At 36.7% G+C, this 20,187-nt stretch overlaps 1 pseudogene; it reads left to right on the top strand.

Moving 5' to 3' along the window:
* Positions 1-3,331: 3,331 nt before the first annotated feature.
* LOC133774268 (ADP-ribosylation factor-like protein 5A) lies at positions 3,332-7,185 on the top strand (annotated as a pseudogene).
* Positions 7,186-20,187: the final 13,002 nt, after the last annotated feature.

The raw sequence follows: 20,187 nt of genomic DNA, 5'->3' as shown, positions 1-20,187 counted from the left end.
ATAGAGGGAGCCTCCCTATCCATGGAGATAGCCACCCCAGCCCTGAAGCCAGCTGCCTGCCTGACAGAAATTGGTAAGTGCCTATCCTGGGAAGCTAGGTCCAGTGTTTGGTTGTGGGGAGGGGTGGAGAGCAACATGCTCTCCCTTCTCCCTTCATGGCATTTACTAGGTAACCTGCTCTCTGCCAGTTCTCCAGGCTGGACCACAGATTTCTCCCACAGACCAAATCCACCAGTGGCACACGGGCTGTAGCAGCCTCCACGTGCCTTATTCCAAGAAGGTGGTGCTTTCCCCCCAACTTCCACCAGATGCCGGGTGCCTTGTTTGGGGGAAGGGAGGAAGCATTGCTTTGAGGAGTTAAGCAGGCTGCCTGATACCTGCCAGCTCTTCAGGTTGCACTCAAAGGAACCCACAGGGTTCGCCATCAGACAAGATCATTGGTGGTATGTGGGGTGCTGCAGAGTCCTTTCACCTCACTCTGAGAAGATGGTGTCCCCACGAGCTGTTGGATATGAAAGTTGCCTGGCTTCTTGCCAGCTGCTATATATATAGTCTTTGCAGCTGCAATGAGTTTTCTTTGTGTAGACTTTGCACTGAAAGCTCTCCATTTGTCCCCTGGAAACATGTTTTCTCCCCTGTTCTGGTATCTTCCCATGGTCAACATCAGTGTATCTCTTCCGTACACATTTTTCTGTAGTTGGCATTATCACTTCATAATCCTTAAATCTTTCCATATCAGCACACATATGTTGCATTGTTCTTGCTCTTAGGATCTTCATCAAAGTGTGAGGGAATTTTGCATGCAAAATCTTGACTTATTAAGAATATCTTCTCAGGAAAATCTTTTGTGGTGCTAAGGGGAGCAAGATAGTAAATGAAAGCTAATCAGCAAAGAGATGAGATCGGGTCAAGTCTATCCTCAACCTGAACCCTCATGGAATTGTGAAGCATAAATGTGCCTTGTCTTGCACTGCTGTGAGATAAGGAGGCTGGGCTTTTATACCCCTGTGTCTGTCAGTTATTGGATACTGGCCATTCCAGAGAGGAAGCATGTGACTTGCAGGTACTCTAAGAGAAATGGGGTCATTTGCCCCTGAGTAGCCTTCCAGGAAAGACTGTCACCAGATACACCTACAATAGTTGATAGTAAAGACTATCAAACCAGTGAAAACAATCTCTTCTATATTGGCAGGGCTATAACAGCCTTTGTGATACCTGTGCATAAGAATCTATGGCTTGGTTCCCACTAGAATTGTATTCTAGAGACTATTGTGGAGTCTTTATCTAAATGCTGTAATGATTATTATAATTAATGCAGTACCTACATAGCATATATTCATCATGGAAATCTCGTATGTCTTCACTATTTTAATCCTGATAACAATATGATGGAGATGCTATGATTGCCTTTACTTTATAAATGAAGAAAAGGAGGCCCAAGGATATGGCTACAAAATCAATAGCAAAATATCATTTTAACCTAGTCACCCCATCTCTAGAGCTTCTCATCTAATATGAAATTTTTAAAAAAGACAAAACATACATCCCCTAAGTGGTGTTAGGTTACAATCTAGGACACAATGATTATATTGAGAATTAACACTGGACTCCAAAGCAGCTATGTCTATGTTAGAAGTGAATGACAAAAGCAGACTGTCAGAGACATTAAATGAAAGAGAAAAGCAGATCAGAGTTCTAAGCAAAGGCTATCAAAGAACAGACACTAGAGTAGTAGATGAAAGTAGAAAAAGGAAGTTATTAGAGCGTGAGTCAGACCTGTGCCTGTGTTGGGTCATAGAGTGGAATAGGAGCTGTTACAAGATTGCCAAGGAAATTGAGTCACTAGCCTGGAGCTGCCTGTGAGTCCTCTTGAGACAGTTGTCTGACTGTGGCACACCAAATCTCATTGCAGTTCTTGTAACATTTTTATTACAATAAATCTTCACCAATATTTTGCCCACTTTTTCTGAACAAAAGGAAATAATAAATCCCACCTGATGATATAAGATGCCTCATTTTATAAATGAGGTCCCAAAATACATTGTTTCCTTTCATGCCTTAGCTATTGCTGGGCACAAAGCTAAGTTTGGTTTCAAAAGTCAGAATTTTTTTCTGATTTTGATAAAATATCAGTACAAGGTTTGCACATGGCACACTGTTTTTATATCTTTAATTTTACTGATTTTTATGGGTTTAGTATTTTAAGAATCTTTTTTGAAGCAAGCACAGTATAAATTCTAAGTAGAAACGTGGGAGAGGTAGAAATACTGTGATGCAGGAATAAATGGCAGGGTCAATCAGTAGACACAAAACAACATGATTGCTAAGAACAGGTAACAAAAGGATCGGATGTATACGTGCATTCAGAAAACCACACAGCTCATTATAGGGAAGCCAGGAGTACCTATGAAATCATCTCCTTGCATAACAGAAGCAAATGTTTGATGCTGGGTAAAGGAAGGTAGAAGTTCATGCTGATTATGACCAGTCCTAGTTATGGAATTTTTATGTAATCAACAATTGTAAGAAGCTATTAAAATGTAAACATTGAAATGATAGAAAATGTGGAGTAACTAAATATATTAAACACACATAATGCAGAAATTCTAAGTTCTAAAGTTTTCTTGGCAATCTATGAATCAATAGCAATATACAGAGCTCAAAAAGTAACACATATGACTGAAATCTGCATTTTGAGATTTGATTATTGTTACAGCCTCTGTCTACTCTTGAGGAACAGTGGTTTTTCTACTTACTACTTGGTTAATCCTTTATTTGGTGGAGGGTTAAGCTTGTGATTTTAAAATAAGCTTAACATATGCCATTGTAAAACTTAAAAGAAAAAATATAAAGGGAGGAGGAGGAGGCGTGGGGCATGGATGGAAGGGAAGATAGGGTGGAAAATATCATTATGCTTTTAACTCTGGATATATGAAATACATAAAATTTGTTCACCTTACATAAATAATAATAATAATAGTAATAAAGCCTCAGCTTAGAGTACTTGATAGTCTGGGAAATTTTCCAATAATCTGCAAAGACCAGTTCAAGAGTAAAGGGAAAGTGTGTCCCAAATCTGAACTCATCAGAGTTCCATGGGAACAATTTTCTAAAAATTTTTCTATTAATGGAATCTACCAATTAATTTCGCTACAGCACTGTAATTAAAATTCTTACAATGTATCATGTTTGGCATCAGTTCCAAAGTAGTAAAGGGAGAATCTTTGATACAATACAAATGTTGTAACTGAAGGTGCTTTTAAGGAAAGAAATGTTATTCTTGCTACAGGCACCTTTGTAAAGGACTTAGAGCGCCTGGCCTCTGGTGAAAATGGTCAGTGAATGTGAAGTCAGTGTTAGTCTGGGTAACATGACAGTAAGGTAGAATGCACAGACTACCAATTAGTTGAGGACTTCCTTTAATTTTCAACCCAAGTTTTTCTTTTCTGTTATGACTTTTTCTATTTACCATGCACTTGCTTGAAAATACAAAGAAAAAAGAAATAGATGTGTAACTTTTAGTTGTTTTTTAGGAACTTAGGGGTTTAAACTTTTTTGTCTCTTAAAAACATGCAAAACATTTATGTACACATTCATGATCTACCTGTACAACTGATCTGCTGTAATAATAATCTTTGTGTTCCCAGTGCAGAGAAGGGAACACAGACAAAGGTTAAGTGACTTGCCTATTTGGCAAAAACAGAACTAGAACCTCTGTCACTTGGCAGTTGATGCTCATCAAGGCCCAAGACCATTTTCTACCACCATCATTATCTACCAGTCACTGAAACATTCATGAACCTCTGTCACCACATGGATTGACTGAAGTCCTGAAAATGTGGTGGCTAACTGTTCCTTACCTCTTTCTCTCAATAACAAAAAGCTCTGGTTAACAAATACGTGTTCTTAATATTCAAAAAATTTAAATTTTCACTTCTGATATACTTTGAAGGTATTATTTAACTCTAAAGCAGAATTTAAGACTAACATAAATGTATGGATATACTCTGGTAAAGAAAATTACACAGCAGAACACACCCTACAATTAACCAGCTCTCACTAGAGTTTCCTGCTTATAAATCAACACAAAGTTGGTTTACAGCAGTATCATGGAAATGGTGCATGAGACTAGATTTAGAAAACACTTTTGAAATAGAGTTGGCATGTTTTCATGAAAGATTAGGTGTGGGAGAAAGAAGCTAAATCCTAATTTTTGGGTCCAAGAAGCAGGGTAAATGTGGAAACATTTTCTGAGAAGAGAATAGAAGAATAGGCTTAGGGAAAGGAAATAATTTGGCTTGGAAAATGTTTTAAAGTGGAACTTGTTTAGGTGGAGAGATCATATAGTTACGTATTTTGGACTGAAATTCAGGAGATCAGAGCCAGAGAAATATGGAGTCATTGATGTCAACAAGATAGCTGACTTGAGATGCCTAATGTTTATTACCTACCCCTCCCACAAAAAGACTGAAACAGATAAAGAATCCTTTTCACCTAGACCCTGTGGAATGCAGAATCTCATTCAGGTTGACCGCATAGAGTGGTAAACAACACATCACCTCTATCACCTCATCTTCCAAGTTGGGATCAGCCCCAAACCAGGACAAACTTCTTCCATAATGAAAAATAAGCAGGAGTTGGCTAACAGTCCCCATTACCACTATAGACACCTGTAATCTTTGCTACTATGGGATTTTAAAGTGCTTGTAGGCTCTGAGTTCAGTTTAGGGAGTTGGAAGAATTAACAGGGCTCATTATTCAATAGAAGGAATCCATGCTTTGTCCTTGCTTTATGACCCAAGCTGCTCCTTTACTGCACCATCTTGAAACCAGAGCCACTGCTAGAATGCCCTGTCCCAAAATAATGGTCAATTGTATCAATACTCTCAGAAATTCAAGATGACAGCCTTCACTATTGGGTTTTGTGCCATGATGTTCATTAGTGGCACTACTAGAAATGAAGTTTTAATTGTAATGAATTGAAAACATATCTGAAGAGAGAAATTGGAGACAGAATAAAGAACCAATTCTAGTATTTTGCCAGGCAACACAGAAGAACAATAAGACAGTAATTAGTGGAGCCTCTGGGGTCAATGCTTTTGGTTTCTTTCAGTTTCTTTAAATTGCTCAGTAACAGTTTTAGAGAAGTGAAAAGTTGGATTTAGCCAACGATGAGTTTTCCAGTGAATATGGGGAGAGCAGAGCAAAACAGCAGAATTAAGAATGTATGAAGAAGATTGATTTTAGTAATAACCATGGGATCTAAACTTGATAAACAGGGAAATCAGTGTATGTGTAGATAAGTGGAAAATTTTTCATAAATGGAGAAATTGGTTCTGTGAGTGAAATTCTATAGCTTCTATTCTTCTTTCTTCAATGTCATTATTTTCCTGGCACAAGGCTTCTTAGGAATGTGACTATAATATCATTTAACATTAAAATATCAGTCTATGTTAAAATAGTAATTTGCTGGCAACTCAGTTAAAGTAATACTGTTATGAGCTGACTATCTACAAACTTTCATTTATGTGTCAAAACACATTAATTAGAGGGGAGCCCACAAAACTAGCATTGCCTTTTTCTCCTACTCTACCTAAATCTTTATTGACTCATCTGTCTCAAACGCTATCCAAGTAAATCCCTAGCATTCTTTCCTCCATGGTATCTCTCCTATTTGTTTCCTTCTTGTCATGCTCCTCTGGCATCCTTAGTGATACAACTTCCATCTAAAGACTCCACACTATGTTTTCTTGAAAGATTAACATTCAGACTCTGTTACAAATGCTCCATTTGCAACCTAAGTGTCTCAAACACAGCTTTTGTTTCTTAACATCCTTATATAAACTGTTCCTATCTCTGTAACACTTTCCAATTAATCTGCAAGCTCCTATGCCTTTACATTGTTCTGTGTCTTCTTACTTTCTTCCCTGTTTCCATTCTATACCTCATCCTGTCTATGCCTAAACTTGACCCTGGAAAATTCAGAAATGTCCATTGTGCATTTGGCCTGCTGTGAGAGACAGACTTTGAGAACCCTGAACACTAGGAGACCACAACTGGCTGGCACAGTGTTTCTTTGGCGGCCTTGGTTTGGAAACACTTCACAGGCTATTTCTTGTGAGCTGGGCAGAGATTGCTTTTTTGGAAATCTCCATCATAGTCAGCTGCCTGTTGGCTGGCCTCTGTGCGAATTGGAGCATGATCTCTCAGAAAAAGGCAGAAGTCTGCGTGGGAATACATTTGTTAAAGGAGAAAATGGTTATGATTTTGTAAATTCAGAACCCAAAACTAACCAGCTTCCTTCACTTCCTTCAAACATACAGGGTGAATAAAAAGACAAATAAGTTTAATTATTTAGCTAAACTAGTCTCCCTTCCTCTCTTAAAATTTTAATGGGCAAGAAAAGCAAATAGCCTTTCTTATATTCATGCCATAGTGATCTGACAGCATAGTTGGAACAGCTGATGGTCTGGCTAAATGCTTCAGAAAACTTGGCGAGAGAGAAAGGCACACATTTAAGATAAGTTATTGATCTTGTAAAGCACACTAGAACTGGTTTCAGATAAATAAACTAAAGAATGAGCTTGGAGCTAGGTGAGGGAGGCTCCTTGTAGACAACCCAGTGGTGATGTCTGCAAGCCAAGTGAGTGAGTGCTGGCAGAGGCAGGGCGGCCTCACGGAATTCTCCTCACCAGGATGGGAGACAATGCGATCACCAGGAGCACAAAGTTATAATTGTTGGGCTGGATGATGCAGGGAAAATGCCATGCTTTACCATTTTCTGTGAATTAAGTTGTACACACATCTCCTAAAATGGCAAGCGATGTAGACTAGATAGTGATTAAGAATACATATTTCCTACCATGAAATATTGGTGGCCAAGAACCTCTTTGTTCTTCCTGGAACACTGACTGTACTGATGTAGAGTTTGTAATAGTTGTTGTGGACAGTACAGCCAGGCAGAGAAGAACTATAACTAGAGAAGAATCCTATAAAGAGATAGCACATGAGGACCTAAGGAAAGCTGGACTGCTGGTTTTTGCTAATAAACAAGATGTTAAAGAATGCATGTCGGTAGCAGATATATCTCAGTTTTTGAAGCTAACTGCTCTCAAAGGTCACCAGTGGCATATCCAGGCATGCTGTGCTCTTACTGGGGAGGGGTTATGTCAAGGACTAAAATGATGATGTCATGATTTAACATCAGACTATCTCTACTGACCACTTCTTATGGACTTTTGTGTAAACAATGTGCTGGACTTCACCTGAAAGCTGCCAGAATTAATGATTTAGATATATTTATAGTAAATTGATTTAAACTTTATAAGAAGGAAAATTTAAGACCACTTGTTTGAAAACAAAGATGAAGTCTCACCTTCCGATTTACTTTCTCATTAGTCCTTCCAAAGTTATTCAAGCTGTGACTGACATTTTTCTCATAATGAAAGCTCTCAGGACATTGTGTACCCTGTGATAAGTACAAAGAGGAAGGAATGCATTTTGAACTTATAAGAGCTTTGGTATCAGTTTAGCCCTCCCTAGTTGAATATTGTTATCTCGTTCCATTAAGTCAAAATACAAATCAGATACTTGTTTGCCAATATTTTAAAATTTAACATGACTAAGGAAAAGTGTTTTACATAAGCTGTGTATGTGTTGTATGTATACCTCAAGTCCACGTAGTAGCTTTGGTTTTCATGCTAAACAAAAGTGAGTAGCACAAAAATTAATATCCTTGCTTATAACCATTATGCAATGAGTACTGGCTTCGGTGGTAAGTGCCATTTTGTATGTTTTCTTTTTGTTCTCTGTATTGAGCTAACCAACCCCCAAATCATGGAGCTACTTTGAAACAAAAAGAAAATGTTAAAAGCTTGATATATGTACCTTTTTTTTTTTTGTGCTCAAGCACACATTTGAAAACATGTAATCTAGCTAACTGGGATATTTATCAAATTCTTTTCATTAGTTTTACTAATGAACAGCACTTTACATTGAGCAGTTATTAGATTTTTCTTTTATTGGTCATTATGCCCTCTAAATTGCTGAGAAAATTAATTCATGACTCAGTCAATCATAAATTATGATAAAAAGCTATCAAATGACTTTCTTTTTAAAAAAAATTTTTTTTCTTTTTTTTTATTAAACTTTTATTTAATGAATATAAATTTCCAAAGTATAGCTTATGGGTTACAATGGCTTCCCCCCTCCCATAACTTCCCTCCCGCCCGCAACCCTCCCCTTTCCCGCTCCCTTTCCCCTTCCATTCATGTAAAGATTCATTTTCAATTCTCTTTGTATACAGAAGATCAGTTTAGTATACATTAGGTAAAGATTTCAACATTTTGCCCATATAGCAACATAAAGTGAAAAAACTACCATTGGATTACTAATTATTGCATTAAATAGCAATGTACAGCACATTAAAGACAGAGATCCTACATAATTTTTTTTTCAAATTAATTAATTTTCTATGCCATTTCCATTTTAACACCAGGTTGTTTTTTTTTTTCATTTCCAATTCTCTTTATATACAGAAGATCACTTCAGTATATAATTAGTAAAGACCTCATCAGTTTGTGCCCACACAGAAACGCAAAGTATAAAAATACTGTTTCAGTACTAGTTATAGCATCACTTGGCTTTAGATGACACATTAGGGACAGATCCCACATGGGGTGTAAGTACACAGTGACTCCTGTTGCTGATTTAACAATTTGACACTCCTGTTCATGGGGTCAGTAATCTCCCTAGGCTCTAGTCATGAGTTGCCAGGGCTATGGAAGCCTTTAGAGTTCGCTGACTTTGATCTTATTCCGATAGCCCCTCTGTAACTCTTTCAAACAAAAAAAGAGTTACAGAGGGGCTGGTGCCATGGTTCACTCAGTTAATCCTCCACCTGCAGTGCTGGCAACCCATATGGGTATTAGGTTCCAGTCCCAGTTGCTCCTCTTCCAGTCCAGCTCTCTGCTGTGGTCCAGGAGGGCAATGGAGGATGGCCCAAGTGCTTGGGCCCCTGAACCTGCATGGGAGACCAGGAAGAAGCACTTGGCTCCTGGCTATGGATCGGTGCAGCGCACCAGCCGTAGCAGCCATTTGTGGGGTGAACCAATGGAAGGAAGACCTTTGTCTCTGTCTCTCTATCTCACTGTCTAACTCTGCATGTCTAATAAAGAGAGAGAGAGAGTGAGTGAGTGAGTTATGCAGAGGCAGAGCCAGAAGGAGGTCTTCTATCCACTGGTTCACTCCTCAAATGATTGCAAAGGCCAGAGCTGAGCTGATTCAAAGTGAGGAGCCAGGAGCCTCTTCCCAGTCTCCCACATTGGTGCAGGGTCCCAAGTACTTTTGCCACCTTTTATTACTTGCTAGCCATAGCAGAGAGCTGGATTGGAAGTGAAGCAGCTGGGACTCGAACCAGTGTCCATAAGGAATGCCAGTGCTACAGGCAGCGGCTTTAACCCACTGTGCCACAGCACTGGCCCTGAATGATTTCTTTTCAGTATTAATTGAGTACTGGTGGGAAACATGTCTACGCAGAGAAGTAATGCTCTACACATATTATTAAATAATTAAGCTACATTGTTAAATAATTAATTAGAATTGATTTTTATTAAATAATTTTAAGTGTTAAATGATATGTCAAGCAGTTAAATGAATTTGAGAGCAAAAGTATGGCTTATCAAGCAATAACAGTTTTTCTTAAATTGCAAATTTCTTATTGCAGGAGTTGGAATAATTTGAGGGTTTTTTGTTTTTTGTAAGTTCTCTTTATCTTCAACCACATAATGTGGCTTGACAATTTAAAAAAAAATGTCATCGTATGTCTGGCTATGAAGTCGTCTTTGCAATCAGAGAACACATATTCCAAAGCCCTAAGGAGGTAACGGGAAACCACTGATTGTTCAGATTCCACCCAAGAAACATTCCGGTGTACATTCTTTCCTTGAAGGATTAAAGAAATGGCCTAAGGGAGACATAATTCAGAGATGCCAGTGGGTATCTTGCTTAAAGCAGGTGCTCAAGGGAGGCTGCAAACTGGAGCTCCTCCTGCCTTTACCACTACCTCTACTGCTACCTCGCCACTCCTTCCCACACGTTCACAGCAGGGCGGGACCGAGCAGCCACACTGGCCCTCTCCTTGCTTCACTGCAGGCAGTCACAGTGACTAAGGAAACAGTTGTTAGTGGGAAAGTGAAAGTTGGCCCAACTTAAAGGACTCCAGGAGCTGAAGAAAAAAAAATACACAGGGCTCATGGAGTTGAGAGAGTAGCCCACAGAACATTTGTAGTTTACCACTTTCCCATTGATGGTTGCATTAGTCCATTTTCTGCTGTTGAAACAAAATACGTGAGACTGTGTTTTACAAAGGAAGGTTTACTTAGCTCACTGTTTTGGAGGCTGAAAATCCAAGTTCAGGAAACCTCACCTTTTCAGACTTGGGTGAAGTCTTCCTCTGCTATTTTACAACATGGTAGAGAAGCCTAAAGAGAAACAGTTGTGTGCAGAGAGGCAAGCAGTGAGATGACCTCACTTTATTATGACCCAACTTCATGAGAACTAACTCTATGAGAACACTAATCCCATCCAAGGTAGGCACTCCCAGTGATGTAATTACCTTGCACTAGGTCCTACCTCTCTCAGGTTTTTACCAAGCATCTAGCTTGTGAGCACATTCAAGCCAAATTCACATGGTGGCAGTAGTTCAGGAACAATTCAGAGTGAAGTGTCATCTCAATGAAAGTGGCGTAATATGGCCCAACAACACTTTGCCTCCCATAAAAATGGAATCTTCTATAAACTGAACATTGTCTCCTGTGTTACATTTGTTTTCCCTAGGATGGAATGTCAACAAGCATATTGTTAGTGAATGTTGTTGGTAGAAAATATTAAGGAACTTAGAGCTGGTGTTTTTTTTTTATTACTATTTTTAAAAAGCTCTGTCAAGGAAATGTGATAACGTTAGTTGTGCATGCAGGAGAAGTGAGAAAGCTAAAAAATCAAGTGGGGGCCCCCGCTGTGGTGTAGCAGGTAAAGCCACCTACTGTGGCTCCTGTGTCCCTTATGGCTGCCCCACTTCCCAACCAGATCCCTGCTAATGGTCCTGGGAAAGTGGCAGAGGATGGTACAAGTTCTTGGGCCCCTGTACCAATGTAAGGAGACTGGAAGAAGCTTCCGGTTCCTGCCTTCAGACAAGCTGTTGGGGCCATTTGGGGAGTAAACCAGCAGATGGAAAATTTTTCTCTGTCTCTCCTTCTCTTTCTGTAACTCTGTCTTTCAAATAAAATAAACGAACCTTTAAAAAAAATTTTTAAATAAATCAAGTGACCAAATTTAGAGTTCTGATTATCCTACCATTCTGCCATAACAGTCTTAGATACTGTAGCTTGATAGTAATCTTTCTTTTTTTCTATTCAAAACCAGTGTGTCTTCTTTAGATGTTTTGTATTTCCATATGAATTTTAGTGTGGCTTCAATTTCCACAAATGTAGCTAAATGCATTTTTATGAAGATAGCATGGAAACTATCTTTCAATCTGTGAAGAAATCACAGCTTAACACTATAAGACCATCAAATGTATGAATTTTATATCTCTAACTTATATTCTTTAATTTCTAAATAAATTTCCATAGATTTTAGTGCACAGGACTTGCACACATTTGAAAATAACATATCCCTGAGTATTTCTGATTTCCTGATATTGTGATGAATGATATTGCTTTTAATTTCTGTTTCCCAAATCTTTATTGCCAATATATACAGCTATTGGTTTGTTGCTTTTTGTTGTTGTTTTGATTTTGGAGTTTGTTGTTTTTGTTTTCTGCATTTCTGTCTTGTAGCCTGCAACCTTTCTAAATTCACTCACTAGTTCTAGGAAGATTTGTTTTCACATTCATTAAGATTTTTTCCATACATAGTCAAATCTGCAAAAATTAATTTTACTCCCTTTGTTTCAGATTATTGAAGTGTCATTTGTTCTTGTTGTAACTGTTACCTTCAGTCAATGCTAAATATGTGATGAACAGAAATATATTTGCCTTGTTTGTGCTTTAGTGAAAGAGATATTCAGTCTTTCACCATTAAATGTAATGTTAATTGTGCAATCATTTTATGGGTAAACTTTACCAAGTTGATAAAGTTCTCTTCTACTCCAGGTAATCACAAATAAAGCATTTAATGAAATTCATCTTATCTACATCTATGGAGATGATCATATTTTTATCCTTTATTCTGATGAAATAGTGAAGTGCATCAATTGATTTTTCAAACGATAAATCAAATTTTAATTCCTGGTTTAATTCCACTCAGGCATGATGTATTTTTTATACATTCCTTCAACTTGGCAAGAAAATTCTCTGAGGATTTTTTATTTGATATTCTTGAGAGATGGTGTATTTATTTGAAACTCAGAGTTATAGAAAGAGAAGGGGAGAGAGAGGAAGAGAGGTCTTCCATCTGCTGATTCGCTCTCCACATGGTTGGAGTGGCCGGAGCTGGGCTGCTCTGAAGCCAGGAGCTTCTTCTAAATAGCTCACCTGGGTACAGGGGCTCAAGCAATTTTGTCATGTTCTGCTGCTTTCCCAGGCACATTAGCAGGGAACAGGATGGGAAGTGGAGCAGCCAGGAATCGAACAAGTACCCATATGGGATGCAGCACCTCAGATGGTAGCTTTAACTGCTACACCACAGTACCAGTCCCAAATATTTTCTAATATCTTTTTCTGTTTATCAGGTGGTTCTGGTCTTAATTATATAAGTTGAAAATGTTAATTTCTTCCTCACTTTCCAAAACAGGTTTTTCATGAAAGGTATTATTTCTTTAATTGTCCAGTAGAATTTGTTAGTAAAGAGTCTTCCAGGTCTGGATACTTAATTGTCCAGACTTTAAATTATAAATTCAATATCTTTAATCAGATATTATTTATATTTTCTGTTTTTGTCTTGTGTCTGCTTTAGGGGTTTGTGTTTTTTAAGAAATTTGCCCATTTCATCTATATAGTTGATTTGTATGAAGTGCCTCATTACATTGCCTATTTTCTTAGTATCTTTAGAATTGCTTTTTTTTAAAAAAAAAAATTATTTTCTTTTTATTTGTCAGACAGACATAGAGAGATCTTCCATATGCTGGTTCACTACCCAAAGGCCCACATCACTCAGGGCTTGGCCAGGTGGAATCCAGGAGTTCAGAACTCAATATGGGTCTCCAATGGATTTAGAAAGGACATAAGTACTTGAGACACCGACTGTTGTCTACCAGGATATACACTGGCAGGAAGCTGGATCCAACAGGGCCGGACTAAAACAAAGCACTCCAGTATGGAATGTGGGTGACCTAAATGATAGATTAACCAGCTGCTTCTCAATGCCTACCCTTATTTTTAGTAGTCATAATTTGTGTATCTTTCTTTGTCAGCATTGATTGAGCTTCCTCAATTTCACTAGGCTTTTCCCAGAAGTAATTTATGGTTATAATTATTTTTCCTATATGCATTTTCTATTTTATTTACTTTATTAATTGCTTTATCATTTCCAGCTTTCTCTTACTTGGGTTGTATTTGTATTTTTTAATATTTTAATATAAACATTTAACTTCCCTCAAACACTGCTTTAACTTCACATGAGTTTTAATGTTTTACTTTTATCATTTAGTTCAAAACTATCTTACAATTTATTTTGTGATTTTTTTCACTGTGTATTAATTAGAAGCATACTACTTATATATGCTTTGGATTTTATTGATATCTAATATATCAGAATATATTCTTTATAATTTATTATGTTGAGCCTTTAAAGGTTCAGCATTGTCTATCTGGGTAATAACTTTATAAGTACTTAACAAGAAGCTATTATTCTTAGTTCTTTTATATGTTAAATAGATCAAGTTGTTTGATAATGTTCAGTTTTTCTGATTTCCTTTTACTTCTTCTGTCTACCCATAATAGTTTTGACACATCAGATGGTCATGATGGAGTCATCTGTTTATAAATTTATTTCAGTGTTTGCTACACACATCCTTGTTTTCCTTGTGTTGAAGTCCATGTTGCTTGATATTAATACAGCCACTCCAGATACTTTTATGCTTATACTTAGTGAATAGTTTATTTTTTTCCATTTTATTTTTTATATTTACCTTGTCATATGTAATTCTGAAATAGCTGTCATATGGGTCTCTTTTTTTTTGGTGGTAATTCCATCCTTTCTCACTGCATTTAAAATAGCATTTTTAGACCATTTATAGTTAATGTAATTATTAGTATGGTTATTTATGTGAAATCTATTACTTGTTGTTCATGGCTGATTGGGCAAAAGTCCAAATAAGATCAATCTAACACTTATTTTGCCTTCCTTGGGATTGTTTATGTGAGGGCACTTCAAAAATTCATGAAAATGCATATTAAAATCTATGCATGAATTTCAAATTTTTGCAACAAAATAAATGTAATCTTATCTTTGCATAAACTTTTTGAAATAGCTTCATATTTTAAGATTCTATCTTAGTACTGAATTACATTTTCTTGGTAGTATTTGGATTGTATTAAAAACTAACTTATTACAGCCTATTTTTAAAAATGTATTTCATGAATAATAAAAGATTTTTGCAAAAATATTTTTGTTAGCCCTTCTAGTTCTTTTAGGTATAGTTGTATTTCCTTTTGCTTCGATGTACCTTATAAACTTCATATCATATTATTGTTATCTTTTTAAATAGTGTACTTTCTTTTACAGAAATACTTAGATTAAATGTTATTTTATGTTACATATATACTATTTGTCTTGATCAAAGTTCCCATAAAATGTTCTTTTTCTTCAACTGAAAAAATTTATATTATAATTTCTTGTGACTTAAGAATGCTAGAAAAATTTTTATCTGATCTTATTTGAAAAATCTCTTTGATTTTACTTTGAAAGATAGTTTCAATATGTATAATGGCACTTTGTTAAAAATGTTATCTCAAAATATTAAGTTTAGTTTATAGTAAAGTCAAAGAATTAATACTCCACTAAATAAAGAGGTCAACAAATAAAAAGTAAAAGAAAATTAGTTGAGCAGGAAAATATGCAAGGACTGTAAATAATAATTAAATATGTTCAGTTTTTTTACTCATACAAAAGTAAATTTTAAAATAGTCACAAAATCATTAAAACTAGCAGTAGTATTAACAATTTATTTGAAAAATATTTAAAGCAAATTTCCTATGAAGACAGGACATTGCTTTCTTCTTTGCACTGTTTCTGGCAAAAATTCTGATTATTTGTTACTTTTCTCCCAGACTTTATTATCTTTTCCCCTTTGATTTAAAAACATTGCTCTTTGTTATGCCTTTGCAGAAAATTTAATATTATGTGTCTTGATACAATATATTCATGTTTTTTCTGCCTTGGTAAAGAATCATAGATTTCATCAAATTGGGAAATGTTTCAGAAATTTTTTATTTGGGAAAACTGATTTACTTAAAATGTCCCCTGTATTCAGTGTTCAGCTAGTTAATACTCCTCAAAAAAATATTCTCAGTGAAGATAGGCAAATCTGAAATTATGAACAAAATCAGTATGACCATTTAATCACATTTAGACCATATTTTTATATTTTTAATATTAAAAGAACACAATGTAATATTAAAAGAACACATAGTTCATAGATACAATACTAAGTATATAATGATACTTCCCTTCCTCTCCCTTCCCCTCCCTCCCTCCCTCCCTCCCTCCCTCTCTCTCTCTCTCTCTCTCTCTCTCTTTCTTTCTTTCTCTCTTTGTGATAACATTATTTACTTTGTCAAAGACTTAATGCTCCACTAAATATAGACTTTGACAAGTGAAAACTAAAAAAGACCACACACAATTCAGGAAGACTACAGACAAGGGCTTTAAACTACTATCAAATCAAAATATGTAAATTTCTCTAAATATACTAATTTATTACTCTGTATATTATATAACACAAATCAGAGAAAACATGTGATATTTGTCTTTTTGGGTCTGGGTTAGTTCACTAAGCACAATTATCTGTAGTTGTATCTATTTTGTGAGCAAAAGTCAGGATTCCTTCTCATTATGGCTGAGTAATCCAGCATGTGTATATACCGCATTTTCCTTAACGAGTCGTCAGTTGGTAGACATTTGGGTTGATTCCGTATCCTACTATTGTGAAGTGAGCTGCTGTATGTGTGTGTGTGTGTGTGTGTATATATATATATATATATATATAAAATGTGTGTATGGGAGTACAGATAACTTTCATATACTGATTCCAATTCCTTTGTGTATATTCCCAGGAGTGGGATAGTTGGATCATATGGAAGATCTATTTTTAGTTTTCTAAGGAATCTCCATGCTGTCTTCCATATGACTGTACCAGTTTACATTCCCACCTACAGTGTATTAGAGTACATTTTTACCCACATCCTTACAAACATTTGTTAATTTTTGATGTTTGGATGATAGTCATTCTGGCTGGGGTGAGGTGATACCTCATTGTGGTATTTATTAGCATTTCTCTGATGGCTAATGATCCTGAACATTTGTTCATGTTTGTTTTTTGTACTTCATCCTTTGAAAAATGCCTATTCTTGTCCCTTTCCCATTTATTATTTTCAGTGTTGTTGAGTTTCTTGCTCATTGTGTCTTCTAGATATCATTTCTTCTGTTACTTGCCTTTTGCTTTGTTGAGTGTTTCCTTTGCTGTGCAGAAGCTTCTTGCCTTGGTGTAATATTGTTTTTCTATTTTTGCTTTTATTTCCTGTGTTTCTGGGGTTTTATCCAATGTCTTGAAGCATTTCCCCTACATTTTCCTCTAGTAAGTTGATAGTTTCAGATCTTAAGTTTAGATCCTTGATTCATTGTGAGTTGATTTTTGTATAGGGAGTAAGGTACCAGTCTCATTTCATACTTTCACATGTAGAGTTCAATTTTCCCCACACCATTTATTGAAGACACTGCCCTTTCCCAGGGAGTGATTTTAGTTCATTGTGATCTATTGTTGTGCCTCTGTTCTAACACTAAGACCTGTTACTTCTATCTATGTTTTGCTGTCCTTTATCTGACCTTTCTCTATTTTACTTTCCCACACTCTTTCCAGCCTATACTAATCACTGTTATAAGTTCAGATTGATATTTTTAAACTTCTTCATATGAGAGAGAACATGTGAAACTTTTATCATGTATAGTGCCTCATTTTCTAATTGTTTACAAATGAAATGCAAGTCTGACACTAATGTCATTGCTGAAAATGAGAATTCTAATTTTTACATGGTTATATCTTATTTAAATAGTCCCTATCTTTTCTTCTCTAAACCTGTTTGGAGGCTCTTATTTCCTTCTCCTATTGGCACTATTCTTCCATATTACTTTTTTTTTTTTGACTTAGAAATAAGACAGGAAATCTTTTTTTAAAAAATCTTTTTTAAGAATCTTTTTTTAAAAAAATCATAGCTTCATACTAAATGACTGATTCTGAACAGTTAAAAATATCAGTTCTAGGGAGAAAAATATATCCAAGAAACTAAGATCATCTTAAACAGGAATGTATGAGTCAATTTCAAATCTAATATGAAATTAGTGATTAAGGGAAAACATTAACTGTCAGTATTATTAATCATTATATAGTTTCCATGGAGTTGTAGAAAAATAAATTTGTACCAATCCCAATCCCTTGCTCACTTCATTCAATGAGAACTACTTTTTCACTTCTGCCAGTGGTGACATCATCTCATTTCTTTAAGCATTAAACCATGGACTCTCATTTTGGCTTCAGCTCTTTTATCCTGCATGTTGAATGATATCTTGATGTCTATCTCCTTTACAAAAGTTCTTATATTTGTTCCTTACATTTAATTTCTATTATTGCTATTCAAGGTATCAGTTTTCTTAAATTTTCTCTAAATCATTGTGACTGATAAATGGCCACCTATTCTTCAGTTTCTCAATGTTTCAAACATTTTTGTGCACAACCACCTTGTCTTTTTAAGAACTACTGTTGCATATAAAAATTAGGAAAGTGAGCTTTCCCATTATCCTTATTATTCTAAGTGCAAAGTGATTTAGAAGTTCCAGGATCTTAGCTAGAGACTATAACATTAATGATCCTGTTTCCTCATTTGCAAAATGGAGTTAATAATAGTATCAACCCTCAAGGTATTACAGAAATGAATAAGTCATGTATATAAAGAACTTAAAGTGGTAGGGCAAGGTGACAGCTGATTAAAATGTTTGGGTTAGCAACTGCCCACAGATACACAAATTTGAACAGCCGTATATCAATCAAATCATCTCAAGAACTGTGGAAGCCAGGTGTAGAACCTCAGTACCTCGTTTAGTACCACCCCTTCTCCACTGTAAGTAGCACAGCATGGAGAAAGATAGCTCACCATCTACTTGGGAAAGAGGATAAATAAAGTCCAAAACTCAATTTTGTACTGGGGCCACCTTGAGAGAAAAAAAATTAAAAAAACCTAAAACAAAACAACAGGGCCATATCATTCCTACGCTGAGGTCTGTGCCTGCAAACTTGGTATATAGAACCTCCTTAGACTGGTGGCTAAGGAATTGACTCCACCAACATTCTCCCAACTTCTGACAGACAGCAGAGCTAGACTCTAGCAGCTGGGGAATAGGACAGAAAATAGAATTTAGGACATTTTATTGGCCCTCAGAGCAAGACCCACTGCTGTGAGACTAAGGACCCAAGAAAGCTCAAAGGTTTACCCTTACACTGATGCACACGAAGCCTTCAGACTTGTCCCACCATCAGGCAGAGATCTGCACTCGAGGGAGATGGGCCTGTTTTATTCTGTATCACTCCCTGTCTCATATGGGCCTGGCATGCAGCCCTGGACTTTTAAGACCCAAAGGCTGTGAGACCAATGGAAGCGCCAACATAGGCAGCCAAGGTACTGCCTTTATCACCCTTTCCCCGTTTTAGGGATGATTGCAAGGAACCACAGGATTGTGTGTTGGAACTTAGTGGCAGGCTGGTAAAAATACTCAGCACTGGACATATCCTAAAAGTTGCTGTCCTCAGGTTAATAACCTTTGGGTAGGGCCTCAATGCCAAGTGGAGAACTGTGGCCCCAGTTGATCATATTTATATTTCACCAAGCATCACTGTGGCCAGTTGCAGTAACCTTGTGAGTCCATCTTAGCAGCAGACAAACCATAATAGTGTAGGTTTTATCTTTTGCCCATTCTGTGCTTGATTCAGTGTGCTTTGGGCTTCTGGCATGACATTGGTGATGGAAAACTGAGTATCTGGCACTGCCCAGGGCCCAGGGTGGAGGTTTTTAGGAGTAGACTATCCCCTTTTTAAGTGCTTTGCCAGTTGCCAGTTCATTTTGAACAGCATGTCAACTTTAGAGTAGGAACAAATATGAGCCTAGAATGTCCTCTGAGACTGAGGGAGTGACCACAGAGAGGGCAGACTTGAACCAAACCTTGACTTACGCCACCACCTAGTGCTGAAGAGGTGGAAATGTCTACAGGCTCAGAAAATAAGTGGACTGCTTAGAATTCCTGAAAAGACAATCACAAATTAAGTCATATGAAGAATATTTGGAATAAACAACCCCTTAAAGGGAGATGACATTGAATGACAGCAGACACCAAGAAATCTTGAGCATCAAGAACCATGACTTTACCTAATGAACAAAATGAAATACCTGAAACTAACCTCCTAGGATCTGACATTTTCAAATGCTTGAGTGAAGAATTTAAAATAGCTGTCTTAAGGAAACACAACAAACTTCAGGAGACAACAGAAAATTAAATATGCTTGTATAGAGAATTGACAGAGATGGAGGTAATTAAAAAACAAAAAAAAAATCTTTCAAATTAAAATACCCCAAGTGAGAGGAATACAAAATGGCTAAATAGGATATAGCCACACTAACTTATGCTGCTCTGGGTTAAAAGAGCAAAGGAAGGACTATGTTTCCAGGGGTCTGAATGATGGAAATTTTCATCAAAGAAGTTGGGGGAAAAAAAAAAAAAACACCAAGACTCCATGGGACAAGAGAAGAAAAGATAGAGACACCACCGCAGCCAGTGAGGAAGAAGTTGCTGCATGCCTTGCCACTTGTAGTTTTAGCTGCAAGGGTGTTTCACAGTCACCCACTGACTTTTACTTGAGCCTGGAGAACTGACCAGGGTCTGAGCAATTGCCAGACTTGGATCAGGGAAGCTATATTGCTTTCC

This window comes from Lepus europaeus, chromosome 15 (genome assembly GCF_033115175.1).
Source record: "Lepus europaeus isolate LE1 chromosome 15, mLepTim1.pri, whole genome shotgun sequence".
Taxonomy (NCBI): domain Eukaryota; kingdom Metazoa; phylum Chordata; class Mammalia; order Lagomorpha; family Leporidae; genus Lepus; species Lepus europaeus.
The sequence above is the reverse complement of the archived record's forward strand: the minus strand, read 5'-3'. Positions and strand labels throughout refer to the sequence as shown.